The sequence below is a fragment of the Ctenopharyngodon idella genome, chromosome 23, assembly GCF_019924925.1.
Source record: "Ctenopharyngodon idella isolate HZGC_01 chromosome 23, HZGC01, whole genome shotgun sequence".
Classification (NCBI taxonomy): domain Eukaryota; kingdom Metazoa; phylum Chordata; class Actinopteri; order Cypriniformes; family Xenocyprididae; genus Ctenopharyngodon; species Ctenopharyngodon idella.
In genome coordinates this window covers 4,569,343-4,579,142 of record NC_067242.1, presented here as the reverse complement: position 1 = coordinate 4,579,142, position 9,800 = coordinate 4,569,343, and positions in this window count along the sequence as shown.

Here is a 9,800-nt window from a genome sequence, read left to right as displayed (position 1 = left end):
ACTTCCTTCGCCAACTGAAGAAGTTCAATCTGTTCAATAGTTTTACTCAGCTGTCATTGAATCTGTTCTGTGCACTTCTATAACTGTCTGGTTTGGGTCAGCCACCATATCAGACATAAGTAGATTGCAACAGACTGTTAGGACAGTTGAGAGGATGATTGGTGAGCACCTTCCTAAGCTTTAGGACTTGTACATCTCCAGAGTGAAGAAGCAGGCAGGTAACATCATCATAGACCCCTCTCACCCAGGCCACTGCCCTCGGGAAGATGCCACAGATCTCTGTGCACTAGAACATCCAGGCACAAGAACAGTTTCTCCATCCTGAACCATCTGTTTTTACAGATCTATAACATCTACCTGTTTTTACAGATCTATATCCTTATGGTGTTTATGCCACCCAGGCATGTGGCAGTAATAACTCTCATGTAAATACATTTTTATATTTATGCAGTTGTATTTTGTACATAGGCCGTCTACTTCCATTTAAATGTAAATTATGTCTGTTACACATATTCAGATATGTTTGTTCTTAGTTTAGCTTTCATGGACTTTTAGTTTGTATTCGGTAGTTCCTGTGTTCCTTTGTTTCAGTTTTCCACTTCTCATTTGTTGTCACAAACATTCATTTATCATCACACGTGTTAATCATTAGTTCCCTCATTTGCCCTGTATTTACAAACCCGATTCCAAAAAAGTTGGGACACTGCACAAATTGTGAATAAAAAAGGAATGCAATGATGTGAAAGTTTCAAATTTCAATATTTTATTCAGAATACAACATAGATGACATATCAAATGTTTAAACTGAGAAAATGTATCATTTTAAGGGGAAAATAAGTTGATTTTAAATTTTATGGCATCAACACATCTCAAAAAAGTTGGGACAAGGCCATGTTTACCACTGTGTGGCATCCCCTCTTCTTTTTATAACAGTCTGGGGACTGAGGAGACAAGTTGCTCAAGTTTAGGAATAGGAATGTTGTCCCATTCTTGTCTAATACAGGCTTCTAGTTGCTCAACTGTCTTAGGTCTTCTTTGTCTCATCTTCCTCTTTATGATGCGCCAAATGTTTTCTATGGGTGAAAGATCTGGACTGCAGGCTGGCAGGCTGTGTTGGAAAATGCAAGGTCTTCCCTGAAAGAGACGACGTCTGGATGGGAGCATATGTTGTTCTAGAACTTGGATATACCTTTCAGCATTGATGGTGCCTTTCCAGATGTGTAAGCTGCCCATGCCACATGCACTCATGCAACCCCATACCATCAGAGATGCAGGCTTCTGAACTGAGCGCTGATAACAACTTGGGTTGTCCTTGTCCTTTTTAGTCTGGATGACATGGCGTCCCAGTTTTCCAAAAAGAACTTCAAATTTTGATTCGTCTGACCACAGAACAGTTTTCCACTTTGCCACAGTCCATTTTAAATGAGCCTTGGCCCAGAGAAAATGCCTGCGCTTCTGGATCATGTTTAGATATGGCTTCTTTTTTGACCTATAGAGTTTTAGCCGGCAATGGCGAATGGCACGGTGGATTGTGCTCACCAACAACGTTTTCTGGAAGTATTCCTGAGCCCATGTTGTGATTTCCATTACAGTAGCATTCCTGTATGTGATGCAGTGCCGTCTAAGGGCCCGAAGATCACGGGATCACTATGTTTTTTGAGTCAAACAGAACTATTCTGCCATCTTGCCATCATCTGCCCCTACAATGACGAGACCCTCAAATCGCTGTTCTGGATCGGGGCAAATTATCACCATCAGGTAGACCTCACAGACACCTCAGAACTTGACTGGAGGGAGGCCATCATCAGGTGCCTGGAGAGCGTCTACCCTCCATCCAGGACACAGCCAGACCCAGAACCCAGCCCACCACCATCCATAACGGCGGAGACTTCGCAAGAGCCCCCGTAGACACAGTGCAATTATTATCTGATGTGGATGTCTCTGCTCATTGCTGAGCTTTTCTACTGCATTTTCAATAGCGATCTCTCCTAACCCAGCTAACGCATCAAGGCGAGCTAAGTTTCTAGATAGATTGACTCACCATTTCGGTGTCCAAGATTGCCGTGGAGAAAGGGAAAGATGGCCCTTCCCCCTCATGTCCGTCAGCATGTGGATTCATGATTTCTGGCAGTGATTTGCATCTGATGTGTATTGCATGCATGGGTTTAAAGCATAGTTAGGCCTCACTGGTGGATGGAGAAAGTTGTGCGCACCTGGAAAGAAGGTTTTGGGTGGCTGCATCTTCAAAAGATGATCTGTGTCTCTCTACGACCCCTCCTTCAGCTAAGAGGGCTCAACCCTCTCCTCGGAGGGACCTTTCTTCATGGGGGGATATTATGGATGTGGAGTGCCCTGAGTTTACGCCGCTTTTCGACCAACAGCTGCTAGAGGAAGGCGATGAGGTGGAGGGAGATGATCAGGAGATGTTAGCTAACCTCCTCTGTGATGAGCCGTATGATGAAAAGGATGAAACTGTCTGCCCAAGCATCCAGACCTGTGACTGCACAAAGTGGCGATTTAGCATTGGCGGTGGTGGATTGTGACCCAGTGGAGGTTTGTAAGTGTGCGGCAGCTAAGGTTAGCATTGCTTGGCCTGTAACTCCTGGGGATATTAACGATGGGAAAAGACTCAATTCTTGCCTTCCACCAGCGAAACAACTGCTTCCCACTTTGTCGCCATGTGTAGCATAGATGAAGCGATCATGGGACAAACCCTTCTCTCATTGTGTGCCCGTCAAGGGCTACTCTTCACTTGATGTGAACAAGATGGAGGTGTTTGGGCTCTCTAATCCTCTCATGGTTGAACAGTCAGTGGCTCACCACCTGCATCCAAAGAGGTGGACCACTGTCTCTCATCTGCCAGTCCCTCCCTCCTTGAGAAAATGGAACGCTTCACCGCTTCCATATTACAGAAGATATATAAATCATCGGTGCTATCCGTCCAGGCACTTAACGCAACCTTATTGTTGATGGCCTATTAAGTTATTAGAGGAGCTGGGCACTCAGCTGGACTTCTGCAATCCAAACCCAACAGTCTGGGAGGAAATCTGTTATATAACAGACCTCAATCTACGCACCTCTGCGTGGAGCAGTACAAAGCTGCGGCAGTACTATGGCTTTCGCCATTGTGAGTGAGAGGTCAGTCGTTCTGGCGTAATCTCTATCATGGACAGAGAGAAATTAGATTTTCTCGATGCTCCTGTGGATTCAAAAGTGTCGTTTGGCCCAGCTGTTGCGATGATGAGACAGATATGTGACCTTCAAAAAAAGGAAGGCAAAGCATTTGACATCTGTCTGCCACGTCCTCCTGTTCCCCTGCAGCCTATTCCTCCAACACAGAACAGGAGGTTTTTGAATTTGTCCAGGACTGTAAAACCTCAGAGTGCAGATCAGATGGCTTTAATGACATTTTATCAATGCCTTACCCAGTTTTGTTAGGGAAACCTGGTATGGTTCAGGACCTGTCTTCGCCTTATGGGCATGATGGCTTTGTCACTGATGGTGGTCCCGCTGGGTTTGCTCAGATTGAAGGACTTACAGTGATGAGTAGCTGCGAGGCAGATATTCTTGCAGACACCTTGTCCGCAGAGTGAGAATACTCACGGAATGCGTGGAGGCTCTTCATCAGTGGAGAGACCCTTGTGTATTGCGGGCAGGGGTCTGTTGGGGGGCATGTCTCTGAGAAAAGTCGTGACAACGCATATATCCCTGAGGGGCTGAGAGGCTTTTTTTCAGGGCAGATTGGTAAACACTCGCTGGACGCCCCAGCTTCGCAATCTTCTGGAGATAATGGGGTTTCATGTTCCTGTCAGGACAGACAACACAACGGTGGTTGCATATATCAGTTGCCAGGGGGGAACGCATTCGTTGCAACTGCACAATTTAGCCCGCAAGCTGATTGTCTGGAGCACTGCGCACTTCAGCACGTTGTGCACGACGCACGTCCCGGGAGTCCTAAATGTAGGAGCGGATCTCCTTTCAAGGGGCAATCCATTATACAGAGAATGGGCACTTCGCCTGCAGATGGTAGATCAGATTTGGAAGAGGCAGATCTCTTCACCTCGCAGGCAAATGCAAAGTGTCTGCAATATTTCTCTCTCAAGCTTGAAAATGCGCCTTTGGGTGAAGATGCGTTGGCACACCCATGGTCAAATATGTTGCTATATGCACTCCCACCACTGACTCTAATTTTTCCCACCCTAGACAGAGTAAGAGATAACTGATTAAGTCTCCTTCTGCCCTCCATGGGAAAGAAAAATCAAAAGTGAGATCTCTAACATCTCAAATGTTTCTCCTAGACATAAATGAGGTTACTTCAACATCAAATGTAGACTTTTGCTTGAGTCTCCTGCTTCTCACACTTGTCTCCTGAGACAAAAACTCTAACACTCTCACAACGGTCTCCTTTAAAGTTTTAGAAGAGATCTCAACAACATCACACACTGTGCTCATATTTTTCTCCTTGGCTAGAGACTTTGGATCACTCATATTTGTCTTCTGTAAAGATTCAGAAGAGATCTCAACAACATCACACATGGTGCTCATATTTTTCTCCTTATAGATACTTTGGTGGTCTCACATTTGTCTCCTCTAAAGATTCAGAAGAGATCTCAACAACATCACACACTGTGCTCAGATTTTTCTCCTTAGATAGAGACTTTGGTGGTCTCATATTTGTCTCCTCTAAAGTTTAATAGAGATCTCAGTAACATCACACACTGTGCTCAGACTTTTCTCCTCAGCTAGAGACTCTGGATCACTCATATTTGTCTCCTCTAAAGATTCAGAAGAGATCTCAACAACATCACACACTGTGCTCATATTTTTCTCCTTGGCTAGAGACTTTGTATCACTCATATTTGTCTCCTTTAAAGATTCAGAAGAGATCTCAATAACATCACATACTATGCTCATATTTTTCTTCTTAGATAGAGACTTTGGTGGTCTCATATTTGTCTCCTCTAAAGATTCAGAAGAGATCTCAACAACATCACACACTGTGCTCAGATTTTTCTCCTCAGATAGAGACTTTGGTGGTCTCACATTTGTCTCCTCTAAAGATTCAGAAGAGATCTCAACAACATCACACACTGTGCTCATATTTTTCTCCTTGGCTAGAGACTTTGGATCACTCATATTTGTCTCCTGTAAAGATTCAGAAGAGATCTCAATAACATCACACATGGTGCTCATATTTTTCTCCTTATAGAGACTTTGGTGGTCTCACATTTATCTCCTCTAAAGATTCAGAAGAGATCTCAACAACATCACACACTGTGCTCAGATTTTTCTCCTCAGCTAGAGACTCTGGATCACTCATATTTGTCTCCTCTAAAGATTCAGAAGAGATCTCAACAACATCACATACTGTGCTCAGATTTTTCTCCTTAGATAGAGACTTTGGTGGTCTCACATTTGTCTCCTCTAAAGTTTAAAAGAGATCTCAACAACATCACACATGGTGCTCATATTTTTCTCCTTATAGATACTTTGGTGGTCTCACATTTATCTCCTCTAAAGATTCAGAAGAGATCTCAACAACATCACACACTGTGCTCAGATTTTTCTCCTCAGCTAGAGACTTTGTATCACTCATATTTGTCTCCTCTAAAGATTCAGAAGAGATCTCAACAACATCACATACTGCGCTCAGATTTTTCTCCTTAGATAGAGACTTTGGTGGTCTCACATTTGTCTCCTCTAAAGTTTAAAAGAGATCTTAATAACATCACACACTGTGCTCAGATTTTTCTCCTAAACTAAAGATTCTGGATCACTTAAAAGTTTAGAAGAGATCTCAATAACATTGCACATTGTGCTCAGATTTTTCTCCTTAGAGACTCTGGATCACTCACATTTGTCTCCTAAAGTTTAAAAGAGATCTTAATAACATCACACTCTGTGCTCAGATTTTTCTCCTAAACTAAAGACTCCGAAGCTCCCACATTTGTCTCCTCTAAAATTTAGAAGAGATCTCAACAACATCACACATTGTGCTCAGACTTATCTCCTCAGCTAGAGACACTGGATCTCTCACACTTGTCTTTTCTGAAGTTTCAAAAGAGATCTCAATAACATCACACAACACTGTGCTCAGACTTTTCTCCTTAGCTAAAGACTTTGGTGTTCTCACATTTGTCTCCTCTAAATTTTAAAAGTGATCTCAACAACTTTGCAATGTGTACACCAAGTTAAATGTTTCAATGCGAACTCAAACATTTCTATCATATACTATGTATTAATAATCAAATTAGTCAAGGATTGGGTCATAAGCCATTTAATGTGCCTTTCAGCAAAGAGAGTGCATGGATACCTTTCCTGTAGCAATTTTCCTGATAATGACTATTTTAAGAAAGTACTACTTTCTTATTGTATCTACAATTAAAAGTAACGTTACCTCATTTCTGCATAATTTCACTCTTAATATAGGCTTAAATGACTTTTTTCTTTTACTTTATTGGTGCACAATTTGTAAAGTTGTTGAGATCTCATCTAAACTTTAAGAGGAGACAAATGTGAGAGCTTCAGAGTCACTAGCTGAGGAGAAAAGTCTGAGCACAGTGTGTGATGTTGTTGAGGTTTTTTCTAAAACTTCAGAGAAGACAAGTGTTAGACAGTTGGAGTCTTTAGTTTAGGAGAAAAATCTTAGAACACTGTGGGATGTTGCTGAGATCTCTTCTGAAACTTCAGAGAAGACAAGAGTGAGAGCTCCCGAGTCTCTAGCTGAGGAGAAAAGTCTGAGCACAGTGTGTGATGTTATTGAGATGTCTTCTAAAACTTTATAAAAGATCATTGTGAGAGTGTTGAGTTTTTGTCTCAGGAGACAAGTTTGAGAAGCAGGAGACTCAAGCAAAAGTCTCCATTTGATGTTAATTTAACCTCATTTATGTCTAGCAGAAACATTTGAGATGTTAAAGTTTTTTTCTTCCCTTTGGGTAGCTTCTATCTCATTCATGCACACCATTTCAATCAAGCACAATACACATTAGTGTAGACAGTGTTTTGTTGCACAATTACTTAACAGAGGAAAACCTGACCTATATTTGCATGCATGCAAAATGGGTTGTACAAGACAAACTTTACAATGTTAAATGAAGAAGAAAAAAAAAAGGTTATGCAACAACCATGAGGCACATGTACAATATTAAATTTGTTAAAAAGAAAGTATCTATCTTAGCCTAAACATCTCACACTTGTCAAATCCCTTGTTTGGAATATACAATATACAATGCTGGGCACTGAAGATAAATTTAAATGAGCATCCCTTTATATTCATATTCTGAAATGTATAATGCTATTTAAATAATAGTTTCAGTATTTACAATATTAGTAAAAAATTAAAATTTAACATGTTTCTCCTAAAATAAAATTGAAGACATCTGGGGCTGGTTGCAAAAACTTCTTAGAATAGTCTTAAAAGTTAGTCATCTATTTTTTACTTCAAGCCTGGTAATAACATTTTAAAGTCAGTTGCATAAAATGGTATATCTGTTTAATTTGAATCAGGAAAATAAGACTGACTGCCCTTTGGTTAACTGATACTTAGTCAAACTAGTTCTTAAGTTAATATGCAACTATGCTAAGTTTATGCAGCTGGCACCAAAAGACAAAGCTGATACCTAAATGAGACATGTAAGAGAATAATCAGCTCTTAGTATCCCGAGCTTAGAGAAAGCTCTGTCAGAACCATAGCCTTGTGGACAACACATCAACATTGAGACACAGCAGCTCCTCAGACACAACGAGTTCGAATCCCAGCTAAAGGTACTTTCCTGCTCCTGTTCCCTTCTCACCTCTTCCATGGTTTCCTGTCTCTCATCCTAATGTCCTGTCCTATTAAAGGTAAAAAACAGAACAACAACAAAAAAGTGTCATCAAAAAAAAAAAAAAAAAAAAACCTGAAAATGTTTTACAATAAAGAGATTTCTTGTTTCTCATTTTGGACTCCTTTCTCTCAGAACTTTCTCATGTCTCAGTTGTGTCTACTTTTATTTCTCTTAAGGCATTTTAGGAGAAACATCTGAGAGTGTTGATACTACAATGAGAGATATTTGAGAATCACAACTAAGTCTCATGAGCTTAGAAAGAGCAACCTCTGAGCAATAAAATATTCCTATAATGGAGTCTTGAAAGAGACTACGGAAAGACAATAATGAGATGTTCTATTTTCTTCCACCACATTCTCAGTTTTAACTCCTTTTCTCTCAGATATTTCTCATGTCTCATTTGTGTCTATTCTTATTTCTCCTAAGGAATTTTAGGAGAAACATCTGAAACAATTTTGATACTAAAATGAGAGATATATGAGAATCACTACTTGGTATCCTGAGGTCAGAAAGAGCAACATCTGAGCAATAAAATGTTTCTCTGATGGAGCCTTGAAAGAGATAACAGAGCGATAATAAAGAGATCTCCCATGTCTCTCACACCACATTCTCAGTTTTGACTCTTTTCTCTCAGATATTTCTCATGTCTCATTTGTGCCTATTTTTATTTCTCCTTAGGAATTTTAGGAGACACATCTGAAACACTGCTGATACTGAAATGAGAGATATATGAGAATTACAACTAAGTCTCATGAGCTTAGAAAGAGCAACCTCTGAGCAATAAAATGGATTCTTGAAAGAGACTGCAGCAAGACAATAAAGAGATGTACTAAGTTTCTTCCACCACTCTCTCAGTTTTTACTTTTTTTTCTCTCAGATATTTCTCATGTCTCATTTCTGTCTAGTCTTAAGGAATTTTAGGAGAAACATCTGAAACTCTGTTGATACTAAAATGAGGGATATATGAGAATCACAACTAAGTCTCATGAGCTTAGGAAAAGCAACTTCTGAGCAATACATTTTTTCCTATGGGGGAGGCTGTGGCTGGCAGAGATTGTTCAGCACCTTCAGGGAGAGCCCTGGTCACTCCCATTGCACCAGGACCTGCTGTCACAAGCGGGTGGGCAGATATTTCACCCCCAGCCAGAACGGGTCAATCTTTGGGTCTGGCCTGTTAAATTTGAATGTGCTGGGGCTTCCCCAGGAAGTTAAACGCTAGCTAGAGCGCTAGAGCCCTATCTATGCTCTCATTGTATGATCCTAAATGATGTGTGTTTGAGGACTGGTGCATGTGTTATAAGGAGTTATTCCTTTTCAGTGCACCATGAGTGATATACTCTGTTTTTTGCAGAGCTTAATGAACAATTCTACTATAAAAGTTTATCTGGCTGCTATTTTGGCTTGCCACGTAGCCTTCAAAGCAGCTTCAGTGGGACAACATCCTCTTATATGCCAGTTTATGAAGGGAGTGAAGCGTTTAAGACCAGTGTCTAAGTGGCAGATCCTGTCATGGGACTTCTCCATGGTTCTTGGGTCCCATTTGAACCTCTGGAGAGTGTTCATATTAAGCTCCTATCTCTGAAAACGCTTTTACTCTTTGCTTTAATCTCAGTTAAGCAGGTGGGTGAGTTACATGCCTTGTCGGTTAATCAAGCACGTCTGAATTTTATTTCGGATGGCAGCAATGTTACGGCGATTAGAATTGGCCTACACATCTATGGGTCCGTCATTGCCCGGTGGGCTTAAGGGCTTATTCTACAAGAGGTGTGTGGCTACCTCATGGGAACTGTGCACAGGGATGGATTTCAGCAGGAGATATTTGTGCAGTGACATGCTGGGCTTCCCCTCATACATTTATCAGATTTTACCATCTGGATGTCACTGCACCTACTATGTCTCAATCAGTTCTTAAAGTTGGCTCTTTGGAGAAATTAAAGGTTATCTTTCATTCTTGCTGGGTCTGTTCAGTTGCTT